The 18,000-nt window shown below is 41.4% G+C and overlaps 1 protein-coding gene across 2 annotated transcripts in view; it reads right to left on the minus strand.

Annotated features, from left to right (window-relative positions):
• The window catches only part of GADL1 (glutamate decarboxylase like 1), a 158,218-nt gene that overhangs the window by 99,659 nt on the left and 40,559 nt on the right, over positions 1-18,000 (minus strand). Inside the window, exon 1 of one of the 2 annotated variants that reach the window (XM_054060221.1) lies at positions 855-908. The exons of the other annotated variant lie outside the window; for it this stretch is intronic. The gene's annotated coding sequence lies outside the window, so the exon portion shown is untranslated. Of the gene's footprint in view, positions 1-854; positions 909-18,000 lie in introns of those variants that run through there. 2 annotated transcript variants of the gene reach the window in all.

Genomic DNA, 18,000 nt, shown 5'->3' on the forward strand with positions numbered 1-18,000 from the left:
TCATTCATCAGAAAAATAATGCAATGCAGCAGTGTCTTCTTTTAGGAGCGGCTGGAATTATTGCTTACTTGGTCACCCCAAGGCATTCATAATTGGAAGGCAGGAGGTGTGTGTGCCAAGATAGGCTGTAAAAGAAACACTTTATGCCAAAAGCAGGTTGGGAATGTCTTTGTAAGTACAGCAAATGGTTTCATTTATACCTTAATGAAGGCAATTATCTTGGATTTCTTTTTCATGGTTTGCATAGAAGCATTTGATCTGGTGCAATAAAGACTCAAGTAACATACATTTATGATGGCACAATACCAAAACCTGTTACTTCTGACTGCAACAAATTCATAATTTCATGATAAAGAAAAAAACTCTACAACAGCTCACATTTCTGAGTATTCAGATATGAATCCGAGAATTTAACTTCACAATAACATTAGTTTAACCAGAAGCATGACTTTTCATTAATTTAATTTAAAATTTAAGTTAAACATGATGTGTGTTAACTATAAACCCTGCTCACCAAGTCTGAACCAAAATCACCCTATCTCCCAATGCACCCGATACCTTGTAAGACCAAACAACGTGAGTTTCCACTAAGATGCCAAACTGTTAATGGGAATGGTGGAGGCACAGGTACACTGTTCTTTCTGCCAGGTTTCCTACAGAAATAGTAACTGCTGCCAGAGGGAGGGTAGCAAACACCAATGAGACTATCAGACCTTAAACCAGTGCAGCTCTTTTCTTAGCAACTGACTTAGCCTGAACTGCAAACACACAGTTCTAGCAGTTTCACCAAAAGGGTGATCGGCTGTTTTCACTTGTCACATTCCCTTCCTTGGCCCTAATCTGAGTAGACCTACCTTTAATGAAAGGAAAATAGTACTCTAGCTCCAGATGAAGGCTTGCGGGCAAGGTTGCCCCTCTCTATTCCCTCTATTCCTTCAGCTATACTGCTCACCACATCCAGCTTAGGTTCACCAACAGGACTGTGCTGTGCAGTTTCCCAGCGGGGCACCCTCCTGTCCTCTTCTCTTTTCAGGGACAGGCTGAATAAACCGATTTGTCAGTCTCTGAACAAACCTTTCAGGAGCTTAACCCTTGTCAGAAGGAATTATTACTTGCTACTTACTACAATTTATTACCTGTTACTAAACTGTACAGGCTCTGTGTGCAGATGGAGAGTGGAGGAGGGACCTTTGCCTTCTGTCTGAGGAGCTCCAGGTCAAAGCCAACCCCTAAACTGGTTTGCAGGACTATCCCCATGCATTTCATGCATTTGACAACACTTTGGCCATTCCTGCGAATGACTCAGCTGGGAATTCAAAGTGTTACAAAAGTCTTCAATGTGGCACATTGTAGACCAGTGACTCCCAACCTTCTCAGTACAGGCCTCACTTCACTGAACTCTTTTGCAGTTGATCATCACCAGTGGCTCTCCAGCAGTAACGCTTGACCAAGGCTAGCATCTCTGCACCATCTGCATGTGTGACTTTAGGCCAGTAATACTCCAAAGGTATATGTGCTGAGTTTCATTACATAATACAGAAATATTGTCCATGACCTCAAGTGCCTCCGTACACCATTCAGAGAAGTCCGTCTGCAAAGATCATAGAATTATAGAATAGTTTGGGTTGGAAGAGACCTTAAGGATCACCCAGTCCAACTACCCTGTGATAGGCAGGGACACCTCCCACTCGATCAGGCTGCCCAAGGCCCCATCCAACCTGGCCTTGAACATCTCCAGGGATGGGGCATCCACAACTTCCCTGGGCAATCTGTGCCAGTGTCTGCCCACTCTCATGGTGAAGAAATTCTTCCTTATGTCTAGTCTAAACCCTCTCCAGTTTGTACCCATTCCCCCTCGTCCTATCACCACAAGCCTTTGTGAATAGCCCCTCCCCAGCTTTCCTGTAGCCCCTTCAGGTACTGGAAGGTCGCTATAAGATCTCTGACCCTTTTCTCCAGGCTGAACAAGCCCAACTCTCTCAGCCTGTCAAGATCAAGCCCCAGGATTGGAGCCAAAGACAATGACACACAAAGCTGTACCATAATAAGCTCTTCTCTCATATCTCTTCCTGGGTAAGTAAAACTTACCTCCAAATTATCAAATATTACTTAAAAAAAACAAAACAAAAAACACATATTCCAAAAATATTATCATCTTCATTGTTAATTGGAAAATATTTTAACTGGAATTTTTTAATAAAAGATATGACCTGGAATTCCCAGATGCCTTTATATTTTAACTGAAATGAGAGGATAACTATTATTCTTTTAGAAGCAGAAAAATAAATTAATAAAACAGTCATGACACAGAGGATGAGGACACCGATCCATTTTGTCACTTACGACTTTCTGATCATAAACCTATGAAAACACTACTGTCCTGTCAAGATATAAAAAAAATATTGAACTTGATGAAAATCGTGTAAGGAATGCTAATTAGGCCTATGTGTCTCTGTCCATCCCTGACACGCCGTGTGTTGAACTTCTGCTTCTTTCCTCTGCAACCGAAAGAGTGACATTTCTGACATTTGTTACTGGGCTGCACTGACCATTAAAAAAATAGATGAGGTTACAGGAGACATATTTGTTAGGTCATCTTATTACTGAGCTGTAAAACATGCATCTTTAGGAATGAAGAGGAAGGCTTGTACCAAAGCACAGGATTATGACTACATGATAATAATTGTACAGGAGAGAGTGCCTCAAGACAAAAGCCTGAAAGGACTTGGATCAAAGCAACAATGTGCAAATGCAGTGTTTCAATGGTAATAAACTATTTTGGTCTGAAAAGAAGGCACTTGGGATTGAAACTGGGGCAAGACTCCTAAGGCAAAGGCACCATGTGGTCATAATTTTTTTCCCCTACCCCACTTACACATATTGTCAAGGAACACAACACCAATCCAAAGCCAAGGGAGTAAGTGGAGTAACTTCTTCAAGAAGTTTCTTTACTATTGCTGGAAATCACTAGCCATTAGTAGCAGCAGTTCTTTTCCTTGCTGGTCAGCACTGTCAATAATTGTTGTCATTATGACCCTGCCATCACAGTGATCATCATTACAATGTGTAACACTGGGACTTAACATACCCAAGTTCAATCTTAATAACTAGTACTGTACCCTAAGCAGGGTCAGGTACCAACTTGTGTTCTGGTCCATTATCATCAATGCCATTTTGGTTTTAGAATGCTCCCAGTCCAGTTCTTACTAACACTCCCATTCTCCCACATCCTACCTGGGCTGAGTTTGGGGAATGGAATAATACTGGCATGTCATTAAGCCATTTGGGTTCGATTTTCACTCTTCAAACTCTTCATGTTTGAAGAGTGAAAAAGAATTTAGTCATGTAAACATGAGCTAGGCTACACAATCTGCCCTAAGGGCAGTGAATTCTCCCTGGCCCATTTTATCCAGCATTGGAGACACTACACGTACACAATCTTTACAGTACTGTGCAACAGAGGCCTATCTTAACGACGAATTGCCACACTAATTGCCACCAAGAAAGTCCTCTAGATGTCTTTCATGTTGAATCCATCGGTAGTAACGTTGGGAATTCAACCTTAGATGCATCTTAGGCTTCACAGTAAACATAGAGGTGTATTATCTACCAGAAGAAGGGTTCTCGTCTCACTCTGAGCTCAATGAGTCTCCTCACTGAGACTGAAACAATTTTAGTAATTGCAACTTGGTCAGGAGGAGCCATTTTAAAAAAGCTCTCTGAAAGAGAATAGGTATATATTTAGGTGTGATATAACTAGAACTTTTTCCAGCTGTGGAAGTCATCTGACACTACTCAAGAAATCTGTAAAACTTTTACTGAATGAGTTCAGATCATTACAGTTTAGATCACCAAATTCTTTTTTTTTCCAAAAGGAAGGGAAATGAAAATTAACTGTTGTATTCTGGAGTCGTTAATGATCTCATGTGAACTTTTTCCACAATGTTTATTCTAACAAGGACACTTTCAGCTACTGCAATCCATGCTCAAGTGCAATAGATGTGAATATTTAGTGGTTTTCTAAAAACAATAGTAAAACGGTATCTAACTCTTTTGTTTCAATTTCTTTCCAGGAAATGTTCTCTATATTGATATTTTCATAATGTTATAACTGAATCGGGGATCTGCAAGATATTTTGAATTGTTTTAACATCAGCAGGTAGATGGAATGCTGTGAAGTGGGCAAAGTGTGAAGTCCCATGAGATATCAGATTAAGACCAAGTGAAAAGCAAGGTGCTAAGATCAATACTTGGAAAAGGAAATGGGAAAAAAAAAAAAAAAAGAACATCAAAAGCAAGATTTCTCAGAAATCCCATTCTCTGTAATATCAGTGACCCGTGCAGATCACAATCAGGTTGTAGTCCCGGCAAATGCAGAGGGCAAAGGATGGGAAAAATCACAGAGTTTTCCCAGATGGCTGAGATGAAGACAGCTCTCAGGAAAGAAGAATATACCACTGCAAAGGCTAAAGGCTAAAGGAAGCAGGCAGAGGGCCAAGTTCGGGTCTCTCTGCCAAGACAATCCAAAAGAGCAAATTCCAAGTCCCAGAAATATCAGACAAGAATCCCTAAACAGAGATACCAGTTCAGAGCATATAAGGACATAGTACCCACTGGGTATGCGCACACAGATGGAGAGGCCAAGACTATGAAGTTCAGAGTCAAATTCCCAGAATTCAGTGTTTAGTGTATCAGTACTCAGGCATAATGTTCATGAATCAAAAAGCCTGGATTTAATTTCTGGCAGCTAACTGGAGGAACTCAGAGTCTCAGTGTTACAGTCTCTGGACCTGAAAAAAAAAAATAAATCAAAGTTTTTTTGAAAGTTCGTATGTCAAACAAGTCTGTACATGATCAATTTACAGAGGAGAAATAAACACTATATTCTCTAAACCACAGAGAATCAACAGGGATCTGCACAAGGGGACACTGGTAAATTTCTCAAATTCTGTGATTTATGCAGCCAACGTACTTGTTTTCTGTGCATTGTGCCTTCAGACTCCTTAGCATAACAAACATTTTGCCAGTGTCTTCTGGCTATTAAGGAAGGTATTCACATACTTTCACTGAAGGGTTGGGTTGGGGTTTTTGCAAGTTGCTTCTTTCCCAGAATTCATGTCCCAGTGCCTTCATGTGTGATAGTGGACTGGATCTGGTAAGCCTGTGACAAAGACAGCTATCTTGGTAAAAGGCTCCTGCTGAAGAAGTTCTGAAAGTCTCTTCAAGTACTGGATCTCATGAAAGGGGATAACTATGCTTCATGGTAGCACCGTGGCCTTGCCCCTCCCATGCACCATGTGCCGCTACAGGCAGATTACAGATCACATTGGTCACGCTCATATTCCATCATCAGGTTCCACAAAGCAGAAGAAAGGGCAGGGTGTTTAATAGTGGATGGTTAAGGCATAGGTCAGGCAGGTGAGGAAAGCAATATATGAGGCCACGGCAGGAGCCTCTTGAGCAATCACAAAATTTAGTAGGTCTGTGATTCCCTTAATCTAAAATAAAAAGAACATGTTATCCTTTTAGGGAAAAAAAGAGCTTGGGGCCCCTTAATCCTAATAACAATCATCCTAATAATGGCCTAAAAATAATCTTAATAACAACCCATAATAACTGAAAGGTCAAAGAAGGATTGTTACTAGGTTTAGCTAAGGAAATTTACTTACAGTTTTATTTAATGATATCCAACTGCTTTAAACACTGTTCTCTGGGCTCTCTTGAGCATGTCTCAGAGGTGTTCACTGCTCCTCCCCACTCTAAACTGCAGGGAAGGAACTGGTGATAGTCACCATAGAGCCAGACGTGCAGACACCAACATAATAAGCTGCCTATACTTCATTATACTCCTCATGTATTTGCAGATATGAACACTGCAGGGGCTAGTTCTCAGTTTCTCAGACCACTTGGCAAGCAGGAGACACTCACAATGAAGCATACAAAGAAGGAAAAACAGGACAAGAGGCTTCCTTGATGGAAAATATCTGATCAGATTTCTGTAGTGTCAAAAGCATTACACAAACAGATCTTTCCGTATTCATCTTGTCAATAATTTACAATAAAATTAGCATACACTTGAAATCTCCTACACTTGAGCGGACTAGAAAACTTCTGTGAAGCATTACACAATCGAGAGAGCAAGTGGCTGTTGGATGCAAAGAGATCAGAGATCAAGAGCAGGAGCTGCAGCCAGTACAGACAGAAGGGTAGAATAACCAACTCACACTGATGTCGACTGAAGCTCCGGCTAGCAGCAGAGAGCAGCATGAAGCCACCATTGAATGGAACTTGCTTTCTGATGTGTCAGAAACTAAAAATGTGACAGCTGACAGGACTGAAATGGGCTCTGTCACAGTAAAGGGACCAACTTTATTCTCTCAGTAGTGCTATAAATATTCCCTTGGTTTAACTGGCTTCCAGCAGTAAGGCCACAGACACGTCACAAGAGAGATACTGCCTTTTTTAGCAGGATTTCTAAATTGCAGTTGCAATGACTTGCTTTTAGGGGGGCATGTAGGTGCCAGTTCAAAATGGAAAAGTACATTTTTAAATGGCCTCCTTTGAAGCCCCACATTCGTAGGCAGCACATCTTGACAAGCAGAAGAGAATTATGATGTTTACCAATGTGCATAAATGCACTGTTGCCTAGGTATACTAATATTTTTGCTTTATAGTATATTGATAGAAAGTAAGAAATGTTACCAAGTACTCAGTTTGCCTTATGCATTGAGAAATGCCCTGCGCTCTGTTCTGGTTTCTTGTGCATAGCAGGCTAACAGCTCCCCAGGCAAAGCACAGAAATGCTCTCTATTGCATGTGACATCCTCACCTACCGTGTAAGTTTTAACATACATTGTATTGAGCCTGCTACAACTGTCCAAAATTATAGTAAAGGTCATGTTGATTTCTATAATGACAAACAAAAACATAAAACCTTTGCAAAAACTGTATGAGGAAAGAGAAGTCAAATGTGAAACTTCTTGGTCCACAAAAAAAATGGGTTATGATATGCAAAGCAGTGTGCTGGAGTTGCCTGAGGAAGTGCTACTGGATTTTTCAACAACTTCACTACACCATCCAAACTTGCTTATGAAAGCATCCCATAAAAAACACGTTTCAATGCAATCCAATGTGTTTTCAAGCACTGCACTGCTAACAATCTGGAGTCCTATTAATTAAGCCTTGCAGGTGAAAAAAAAAATCCCCTCCAGAAATAATTCAGATTTTCTAAACTTTCCTCTATTTTGGAGGGGTGTTTTTCTGTAACTTGTACAGCTGGCACCAAAAATACATTACTGTGGTTTTATTGGCATGAGGTTGTGATGGCAGAAAGCTGAGTTGTTTAAGTGATAAAGCTACTCAGTACCAGGTGCACAAAAAGGCTAGAACATTTACACTTCCCTTGACTCTGTATTTACCACCTGTGTTGGGTTCGCATGGCAAGGTTTTGATACCAGGGTGGGCTACCAGGATGACTTCTGTGAGAAGATGCTAGAAGCTGGGGCCAACTGACTCCAGGGCAGACCCGTATGGCCAAGGCTAAGCCAATCAGCAATGGTGTTAATGCATCAGTGATAACATACTTAAGAAGGGGTAGAAACAGTGATGAGGCAGCCGTCCAGCACAGCTCCTTGGACTGCTCAGGCCAGACCAGACTGGACAGGTGGTGGAGACAGAGAAGCAGGATATGGGAGAAACAGTCCTGCAGCCACCAAATATGAGAGAAACAACTATGCAGAATCAGATGCAAGAAAAGGACTATTGCAGAGAACACTAGGATCAATGAAGAAGGAGGTGCTCCAGGCACATGAGCAGAGATTCCCTTGCAGCCCATAGAGGAGACTATGGCCAAGAAGTCTATCCACCTGCAGCCCATAAGGAGTTCCAGTGGATGTCCACCCACAGTCCCTGGAGGTCCCACACCCTAGCAGGTGGAGGTGCCCAAAGGAAGCAGGGACCCTATGGAAACGCATGCTGGGCCAGGTTGTGGATGACTGCAGCCTGTAAGAGGAGAAGTGCTGGACAAGTAACGTGGAGGACTGTCTCCAGTGGGAAGGATCTCACGCTGGAGCAGAGGAAATGTGTGAGGAGTTATCCTCCCACGAAAGAAGGAGAAGCAGAGACAAGTGTGATGAACTGACTGAAACTCCCATTTCTCACTGCCCTGCACTGCTGGAGGGGGAGGACGTAGAGAATATTGGGAGTAAAATTCAAGCTCGGGAAGAAGGGAGGGGTGAGGGACGACACTACCCAACCCTGAAGCTGACAAAGGTAAAACTTCTGGCTGCATCTTCCCCGTTTAGAACATAAATCCTCAAAGGACTCAAGTGTAAACACAAGTGTTCTCTAAGAATCTAGAGTACTTCTGGCCACACACACAGATACTTAATATCACTTGGCAGCCAAGAGCCAAGCCCTGCTGGGTCCCATCAGTTAGTGTTCCAGTCGATGAGTGCTCCCTGTGGTGGTCTATCACCATATCTAAAGAAAGAGCGTTACTCCTGCCTTTTGAAGACAGCTAGCAGATGATCTAGTGCTCCTTTTTTTTTGTACCACAATCTAGTGGTAAACTCAGCAAATTAAGCTGCAGAAAGCATATATTCCATGCCATCTCCTGTCTGAGGTGATTCAAACTGGCCTTTCTGGAAAATTGCTCTTATGACAAATGTCTGGCTATTTTATGGGGCAGGAATCATAGAATCGTTTGGGTTGGAACGGACCTAAAAGATCATTTAGTTCCACCCCCCCCCGCCATGGGTAGGGATACCTCCCACTAGAACAGGCTGCTCAAGGCCCCATCCGACCTGGCCTTGAACACCTCCAGGGATGGGGCATCCACAACTTCCCTGGGCAATCTGTGCCAGTGTCTGCCCACTCTCATGGTGAAGAAATTCTTCCTTATGTCTAGTCTAAATCTGACCCTCTCCAGTTTGTACCCATTCCCCCTCGTCCTATCACCACAAGCCTTTGTAAACAGTCCCTTCCCAGCTTTCTTGTATGCCCCTTTCAGGTACTGGAAGGTCACTCTAAGGTCTCCTCAGAGCCTTCTCTTCTCCAGGCTGAACAACTCCAACTCTCTCAGCCTGTCTTCACAGCACAGGTGCTCCAGCCCCCTGATTATCTTTGTAGCCCTCGTCTGGACCCATTCCAATCATTCCATATCCTTCTTATGTTGAGGATTTCAGAACTGGACACAATGCTTTGGGTGAGGTCTTACAAGAGTGGAGTAGCAGGGCAGAATCACCCCCCTTGACCTGCTGGTGATCCTTCTTTTGATGCAGCCCAGGATACGGTTGGCCTTCTGGGCTGTGAGCGTGCACTGCCAGCTCATGTGAAGCTTAATGGTCCTTAACATCTGTCTCACTGTCTGAGCCTGCTTCACTTTGCAGAAAAAAATAAAAGCTAGCTGGGTGAAAAAAAGTGACCTGACTCTGTCACCTAGTGGTCAGGGTTCTTCCCAAGGAGTTCTCATCCCTAGATCTATAGAAGTGACTCCAAATTTTGCAGCGAAATCAACCTTGGTGAAGGGATGGTATCCTAGGGCGCTTCATGAGGGAATCACTGAGTGCAAAGCATATGCCCCAAATTTTTAATTATTTAACAAAAAAACAAAACAAAACAAAAAAAAAACCCAAACAAAACAGATTGAGGGGGCGTAAAAGAAGTACCATACCTTACCCTCAGATCAGGGAAGTTTCATCGAGAAAGATGGGTTAAATACCATACAGTAGAACAGAACAAAGTGCCCCAGTGTCTCTGCATGCTGGTCCTGAGGTGGTCCTGAGACTCTGAGCTGTTGTGCTGCTGCGTAATTCTTTAAACAAAAAAGACAACAGAAAAAACAGGCTTAAGAAAAATGCATACTGCAAGCCAAAGGGTGGCTGAAACATAACAAATTTTACTTTCTTACAATGTACTTATTGGCATTCTAGTATTTGCACCCAGTGACACTGAGATCCTCTGAGTTTGGTTAGCTTGCTATCCAGCAACCATTTTACAGGTGAAAAGGACACCTGGAGAGCCATTGTACTGTACTGTGCTGTTTAGACAACCATCTTCTGCTTGTTTTCTTTCACAGAGAGAAACCTCTGAGTCATCAGCATCATTACTGCCTTCTTTTTGCTTACCTAGCCTCATTAAAAGGATTAGACTGATCAGCAAGGGGCAGCAATTTAACCGGTGCGTACTTTACAAACAAATCTTCACCAATTTTTTCCATCTCCTCTGATATTTTTGCCACATGAAGAAACACTGTGGCCTGATTTTTGCTACGTAGGACTTCTGTTCTTGAAGAGGCAGTATTTATCATTTGCTGTCTCAAATACAAAATGTGCACATGGTTTAATCCTTCCCTTCACATCTCTATCTATAGTAAGTCTAAGATGCTTATCATTCTCTTGGCTAAGGAACTGCCCCTTACATGGCAGAGAACATTAAATGCCCCTTAAATCCCTTTACAGTAAGAGGAAGACAAGTCACTGAGTAGCAATTAAAATAACTATGGCACTGAAGTTGTTTTCAGCGACTGTTGCACAAAACCTATGGAAAAAGCCAGGATGAGTGACACAAAGAAATAGTCTATTGGCAAAATCTGTCTCTTCAAAAATAAGATAATAACGGTGGCTGAGATTAGTGATCTAAAGAACAGAAAGCACACGTATGCTTATACAGAAATAAGCTGCGAACATCCCTTAGATGCAACGAAAGCCATTTTGAAAAAGCTGTCATATGGTACAGAGCAATATCGGGGGACACTACCCTTCCCATGCAGCTGAAGGATAGATTTGGTCAGAAAACATTAAAAGGTGAGACCCGTTCTACCTCAACAATAAAACTAATGTAATGGCTACAGGCAATGACAACAGTTCCCTTCAGTAGGGAAGTTAGCCTAATTCTCTTTCCTACCCTGCTAGGGCAGTGTTTGGTGCTGACCCAGAAAAGGGAGTATCACCTATTGCCCTTAAAAGCACTTCTTCATTTAAGGAGAAAATTATTTTCTTGCTGTTTTGCTATATAAGCAGTCACCCTGCCTGGCCTGCCAATCTACCTGTAAGCAGCTTGCAAGTCTGATGTGATACCAGTGTTTTATAGTCGAGGGTAGCAGTAGAGAATTCTTTATCTGTGGGTTAGACTGAGCTAATACTTGCATTTCTCAAGTGAATGCTGAAGTCCTTATTCCTCTCATCTCAATGGTATCTCTGCCAGAGAGGTATCAAGGCATAAAGACACAGCTTTTGGGATTTCTGCTTTTCTAACCGGCATCTTAAAATTCTACAGCTATTGTTAAAGAAAAACTAATACAGAGCAGGCTTTAGACGTTCTGTTTATTGCATTTCATTTAGTGAATGTCCTTGCACGGGATTTAAGATGCGGCTTTCTCCAGCAGCAGCAAATATTTTCACTTCTAATAAAAAAAATCATGTTGATTATTCAGGCCAATGGATCTACAGCAACCGTGACATTATTTGTGACAAGTGATGGGAACACCGGGTATTTTTCACTAGAGATAGTAAACTGGGAGACAGCTGAAAAAAAATGGAACCAGCACTGGAAGAGATTAATGAGAAACTAAATGATTTACAAGTACCTTGTCCTCATTTGACTGGGAATTAGATAAATTAACCAAAAAAAATCAATGCTCTAATGAAGCTAAAAAACAACTCCACAAACATATCACAAATGGACTTGGGGACGAAGGGAGGAAAAAAGAGGAGGGAGGAAGAAAGTAAAGAAAGAAATGACAGCCTACATTTAAAATGTGCTTAGCAACCAATGGAAATCGTAACAGAAGGAGAAGCCCTGAATGTTTTTTCCTGAGGGCGACAGGCAGGGAAGGAGAAGCTGGTATATAGTAATCTTCACCTGATACAACTGTTGAAAAGAGAATACCCCATGGGGGGAGGTCTTCTGAGACAACGAGGGCATACTACCCAAAATGCTAGCAGAAGTTTAATTTTAAATATAATAGATTTTGTGGACAGAGGAGAGTTGGAAATGCTGAGGCTAGAGGCTGAGTAAGGGGGAAATTAGCCTATATTAAGGAACATAAAATCATAGAATTATTAAGGTTGGAAGAGATGTCTAATTTCATCAAGTCCAGCCATCAGGCCAACACAACCATGTCCAGAAATGCCATGTCTACACATGTTTTGAACAATTCCAGGGATGGTGACTCCACCACTTCCCTGACAGCCGGTTCCAATGCTTCACCACTCTTTCAGTGATGAAATTTTTCCTAATATCCAATCTAAACCTCTCCTGGTGCAGCTTGAGGCCATTTCCTCTCGTCCTATTGCTGGTCATTTGGGAGAAGATACTGTGCATTTGGGAGTGTTCCAAGATGCATACCTCCCCTCCCTGCCTCCCCTCCCTGCCTCCCCTCCCCGCCTCCCCTCCCCCCCCAAATAAAAGCAAAAGCCAAAAATGTTTCCTACTTCAACAAAATTTTCATAGCCACAAGATAAAAAATAATGATTCTGCACCAAAGATAAAGTTCTATATGCAAAGAAATACTTCTTTAGAACCTGCAAAAAGTTACTGCATAGCAGGTATTTACAAAGGAAATAGCACAGCAGGTTTTCAATAATTATCATCGCCAGATAAATTTTGCAGACACTAAATTCTATCATATTCTTGCCATAGACAGAAAAAAAGCTACAGCTGCAGCAGAGGATGACCAGCAATTTACATGTTAATGGTTCTCCCTCCAGCCTGTTGTTTCAATGACAGAATTTTCACTGAACCTGGAGTTGCAGGCTATTCAGTACTTGGTTTATCTTAATTATTTTAATAGGCTCCCTTCTTGGTTTGTTTACTGTGTCGAGGTTCCTGAAAAAATGGAAAATTATTCACAAAAGACTTTTACAAGCCAGGTCTGTTACCCACAATCCATTAAGGTGATTCAGCTGTTTCTTGTTAATTAAAAGTCTGTAAGATTTTCTATCAGTTTTACCTTTGGTGGGAGCTTGCTGCTGAAATAGCTATGCCTGCATAATATACTCTATTTAAACTACCATTTAACCTGCTTAAAGCTTCTTGCTCTAGCACATAATAGTGCACATTATAATTAATATGTATATTACTATAAGCATATTCTTCTTAAGCTCTTACCGGTCATGAATAAAAAGCAAAAATATCCAGATTTTCTGGTTCAGTCACCAGAGCAAGAAATGGAAAAAATACTTGGATTCAACACTAAACTATTGCTTTTCAATTTGAAAATTATCTTTCATACAGAGCATGTTCAAATATTTGTTCAGCAAGGGAGGGACAGTAAGAATCACTCTGGATGGTTTTAGGTCTTACTTGTAAAGGAAGCTATCAAGCTGCTCTTATCTGCAATAAATACTTCTGTTATAATGTGCAGTAAAAATGCTACATCAGGAGGAGTCAGCACACAATATCCTATAGCTGACGAAAAAAGGCTGTTCCAAGGTGTGAGAAGCACTGTTGTGATTAAGGTTTGGCTCAGATTTAAACCTTGCTTAACTAAATCCCAGGAAAGAATCTCTGGAATACAGGGTATTTATGGAGAAAAACAAGGCATCACCCATTTCTTTATTGTTGCAAGTGGTATCTAAATAACTTTCTGAATCAAATCTCTAATGCTGAAATACTCATGTTTGGAAAATACCAGAACTATTCCTGTCAACAATTCTATTTCTTCTTTTCAGTTTTTTTGTTTCTTTTTTTCAGCCAACATAATTTGCTGAATTAATCTAAATTCAAGACCTGTTGTGACCAACCAAAGATGGCCTGTTTATTATTGAAGCAAGTAAGTGAGCAAGCAAGATGTAATTCTGCTTTAGGTAAAGGCGTTTTATAGGTACTGTGTGTGTAAAAAGGTTAAGGAGCATCACAGGGACCATGAGATGAGCTGTCCCTTCAGTGTGACATATAGCCAATTTTAACAGCATACTTAGAACTACTGGAGAATAAAATTCGTCTCCATGTAGAAAATTGCACTTAAACCTTCAAAACAAGGCTTTAAGTGAGACATAAATGGTAGTCTGTACATTTTTCTGGCTTTTGAATGGTGCTGAATTTCCTCCCAAGAGGTTAGGATAAGTATGAATAAACTTCTGAGAACCTGCAGAAATGCCACAGGTAAGTAGAAAAATATTTGTTTTAATAAAGGCTTTGAAACAGAGGGGTGATGTGGATTCCTCTGAAGGCTGCCCATTCGCAGAAGCACCCTCAGTATTCAGGGAATCTTCTGGTAAGTGTATTCATGCTGTGCCTCCTCACTACTTGGTAGGCACAGCCATAAAAGCTGTGTGGATTTTTGTATTTACTCCAGAGGACTTTCCTTTTGATTCCATTTGTATGCTGAAGTGCAACAGAGCAAAACCATAGTATCTAAAAAGTATCACGTGTACCTGAAGTAGGTTTACCTGGGCTAATTCAAACTAGCATGGTTCAAGAGAGAGTCAGTATTTGTTTTGTTCGAAAAGGAATGCTAACTCTGCTGGACATATAACCATAATAAATTCTTTCAGTAGGGCATTATTAAAAGATTCATAGATATCCTAAAAGTGAGATCCAGGTTTTGATCCAATCAGCGGATTTGAAAGTCAAAATAATGTTGCCATGGAGCAGCACAAAATAGTATTTTGACAACGTGACATTAAAATCCAGTTTTGCCAGGCGCTGACTAATCTGATGAGAGCCAAAGTTGCCTCTGTGCTTTGCACAAAGGTTCTCAGTCCACAGCAGCACAATCAAATAAAAGGAAAAACAAAATGAAGATAGGAGAAAGAGAAATACATTATCCTTCTGTTCTGCCTTAAAGATATTTGCTAACGACGTTGATAGTGTTGCAATGAACCTAAATCTATTCTACGATGTTGTATTCTCAAAACAAACACATACTGATTTATTTTCTTCATATAAACAGTATATGCCTGTCTAGCAGAATCAGCGTTGTAAAAGGAGTAACTTCTGAGGCACAGGGAACTTGTTATGTTCTTCCTCGATTTCTCTGAACGTACACAATAATCTGAACTGTCAGTCTCAGTGGGCAGGTAATGAAGGAGCACTAACTCAACTGCTCCACTGGTAAGGAAATTACTGGTCTCTGTGTGCGAGGACAGCAGTGCATCTTCATTTCTGCCTGAAGAAGGACACCCCACCTGCCAGGGCACACTGGGTTGTGAGCAAACTGCTCCAGCACAAACCACCACCAAGTGGGCACTTACCAGCAGAGTGCAGAGCATGTAAAGCGTTTGTGGAACTACTGAGGGGACAAAATGCCTACAAGAAAACATGGTTGTATTTGAAAAGTAGACAGGTGGAGGTGCAAGAAACGTTTGTAGCTCCACTTGGAGCACCTTTGCAATTCTGCCTACCAAATTCAGTGGGGTCAAAATGCTTCTTGGTCATTTTAGAGATAAACTGGACGCTGTGAGACAAAGCTCAACATGAAATCACTCTGATAGACTAGTAAACTCTAAAAGGAGAAGAATCAGGTTCTGAATGAATGAAAAGCTTCAAGTGCCCTGCCATCAATACACTAAATGAGGCATTCTTAGTTTCCACTGGCCGTAGTACAAGTGGCAGAGATGCTGGTAGATTCAGAGGAGTTCCAGCCACACATAAGGTACAACCCACAACTCCTCATCCTGTGGATAACTCAGGACTAATCTCTGAACTACTGGGTAACACTGCCAGAACTTCACAAAACGTTGCACCATGGGAAAGCATTTTTTTAAAACAAAAACAGAGATCAAGAGGAAGAAACCCCAAGGCCAAACTGTTTGAAATATTTCAGCATCCCACCACATTAATTTCATTACGAAGATCACAAACAATATTTGATAGAACAACCAAAGGTGCCAAAGTGCAAGACATGCTCTTCACTATTAAATTTTAAAGCTTTAATTATAAAAATATCTGATCAATTCTAACTGGCACCTTTACCTTTATGAAAATGAGATCAAGAAGAAAGGGGGCTTACGAGACTGAACTACTTTTTTCATTCATTTAGATCAGCCCTTTGGATAAAGGCAAAGGCATAAATCTTGTAATTAAGAGGGAATTTGAACTGCCAGTGTTTGAGGTAGACAAACTAGATTTGTTTTGTGAGTAAGCAGGGGCTTATAACCTTGGTATGATAGTTAGGACACACATTCATTAATGCCTGTCTAGATCTATAACACAGATATTTCTTTACACATCTGTGTCTTTCATTCTCCAGTCACAGGCTTTGAAAACTAGCTCTTATTTGGCTTGCCATCTCTCTCCTCATCCATTCAGGAAACCAGCTCACACTCTGTGGACTCAATGCCAACTTCACATAGAGGGCTGGCACATGGTCTATGGATGATTTGAAGCAGAAAGGAAACTCAGATAATATACTGTCATTACACTAACCCTTTAAACACTCACAACATTTGTCCCTTGTGACTACACTCAAGTGAATACTAAGAGATATTTGATGTAGGTGGAATTCAGGAATGAGCTAGCAGTCACAGTAGGTATGACCAGAGGTCCTTCCTGCCAGAATCCTCTCCATGGAGAGGGGCAGAATGGGATGCCTAGGAAAGAGAACAAGAACAGAGTTAATACATAGCAATGCTGTCCCAAAGTATCATGGCAATTGAGCAATTTACAGCTTCCTAAACCATTGATGACATATTTTTGTTCCCTAGCCCATGCATTTGCCCTGTCACTTTTGGAACTTGCACATACTGCTCAGGTACAGAGAATGATGCTTCCCTCAGGAGGCCTAATTTTGCCTAACTGTCTAGATCTTGGATGTCTAGTCTAAGCCTTTTCTGTGTTTCCTCTGTCAGCTGGGAGAAGCAGGCTTTTCAGATGGAAATTCCATTCGTCCCAAGATTAAGTATTACAGACATGGGGGATATGTTGCCTCCTGGAGATGCTGTTTCTTCCTCCATTAACTTAGGAGGGAGCCTGAGGAATGCCTAGCATCTGACAACTACAGTTAGACGACACAGAGTCCTTGCCCAAAGCGTGCCTCTGGAATGCAAAGACACCATTCCTGTAAATGGCTGATCCAAGAAACTCAGAAAATACAGTTAAAAGGGACCTTAAGCGAATCCCTTTAACTACAGAGATTCTCTGGCCTCTGAATGGAGTGATCCCATTGCCCTTTAGGAGAGAGATGGTTACTGGAATGACCTACCCACAGTATGTGGGTTCGTAATTAAAGTCCATGGCTATGACAAAGGAAACTGAAATTAGTACAATATTTGACAACATGCTTGACATTTCCAAGAGAATGCACTATCTAACAACAACAACAGTAACAAAATGTTTCAAAAGGCTGAATCTGATTATGTGGTAAACTGCTAAACTAGAATATGAACAGAATTTTTAAAGAGGGGAGGTAATTAAGCAAATGTTCAAGAAATAGAGTCGCGTAAGAATGTCAAATGTCAAAATTATCCATTTACTTGATAAAACAAGTACTCTGTTGATTAAATTTTATTGCTCTCAATGCTTCCTGCTTTACAGATTAACACATCAGAATCAATTCTAAGGCACCAGGTTTGCTAGAAAGTGGGGGATGGTGCCTGTGGCAGCAGAAGTCCTCAGACAAATTCTGAGCCACTATAGTGGGGCTGTAACACCCACTGCCTTTCACATGCCTTAGTTTTGCTGCCTACGCTGGAGGGAGAGGTAGACACCACAGTTTTGTTTTCATTGGACTTCTGGGAAATCTAGTACACGCACACACACACACAGAGAAACAGAGCTATTCGATGCATGCAGTCCTCACCGGCTACCAAAGCTGGCCACTGCAGAGACCAGGATGAAGAAGCCTTCACTAACACTCTGCTTTTCTGTAGAACCAGCTATCACCAGGCTTTAAGCACACACGCAAAAGTCATTACCATTTGTGCTCCAATCTGATTCACTGTGGCATTTCCATCCCCGTGTAACTTTATCATGCATCAGCAGAAACCTGGAGTGACACAGGAGTTATTCCTGCCCTGGCTATTTAGAGATCCTTACAGATGATCCATGTGTATTACA

The sequence above is a fragment of the Cuculus canorus genome, chromosome 2 (assembly GCF_017976375.1).
Source record: "Cuculus canorus isolate bCucCan1 chromosome 2, bCucCan1.pri, whole genome shotgun sequence".
NCBI lineage: Eukaryota > Metazoa > Chordata > Aves > Cuculiformes > Cuculidae > Cuculus > Cuculus canorus.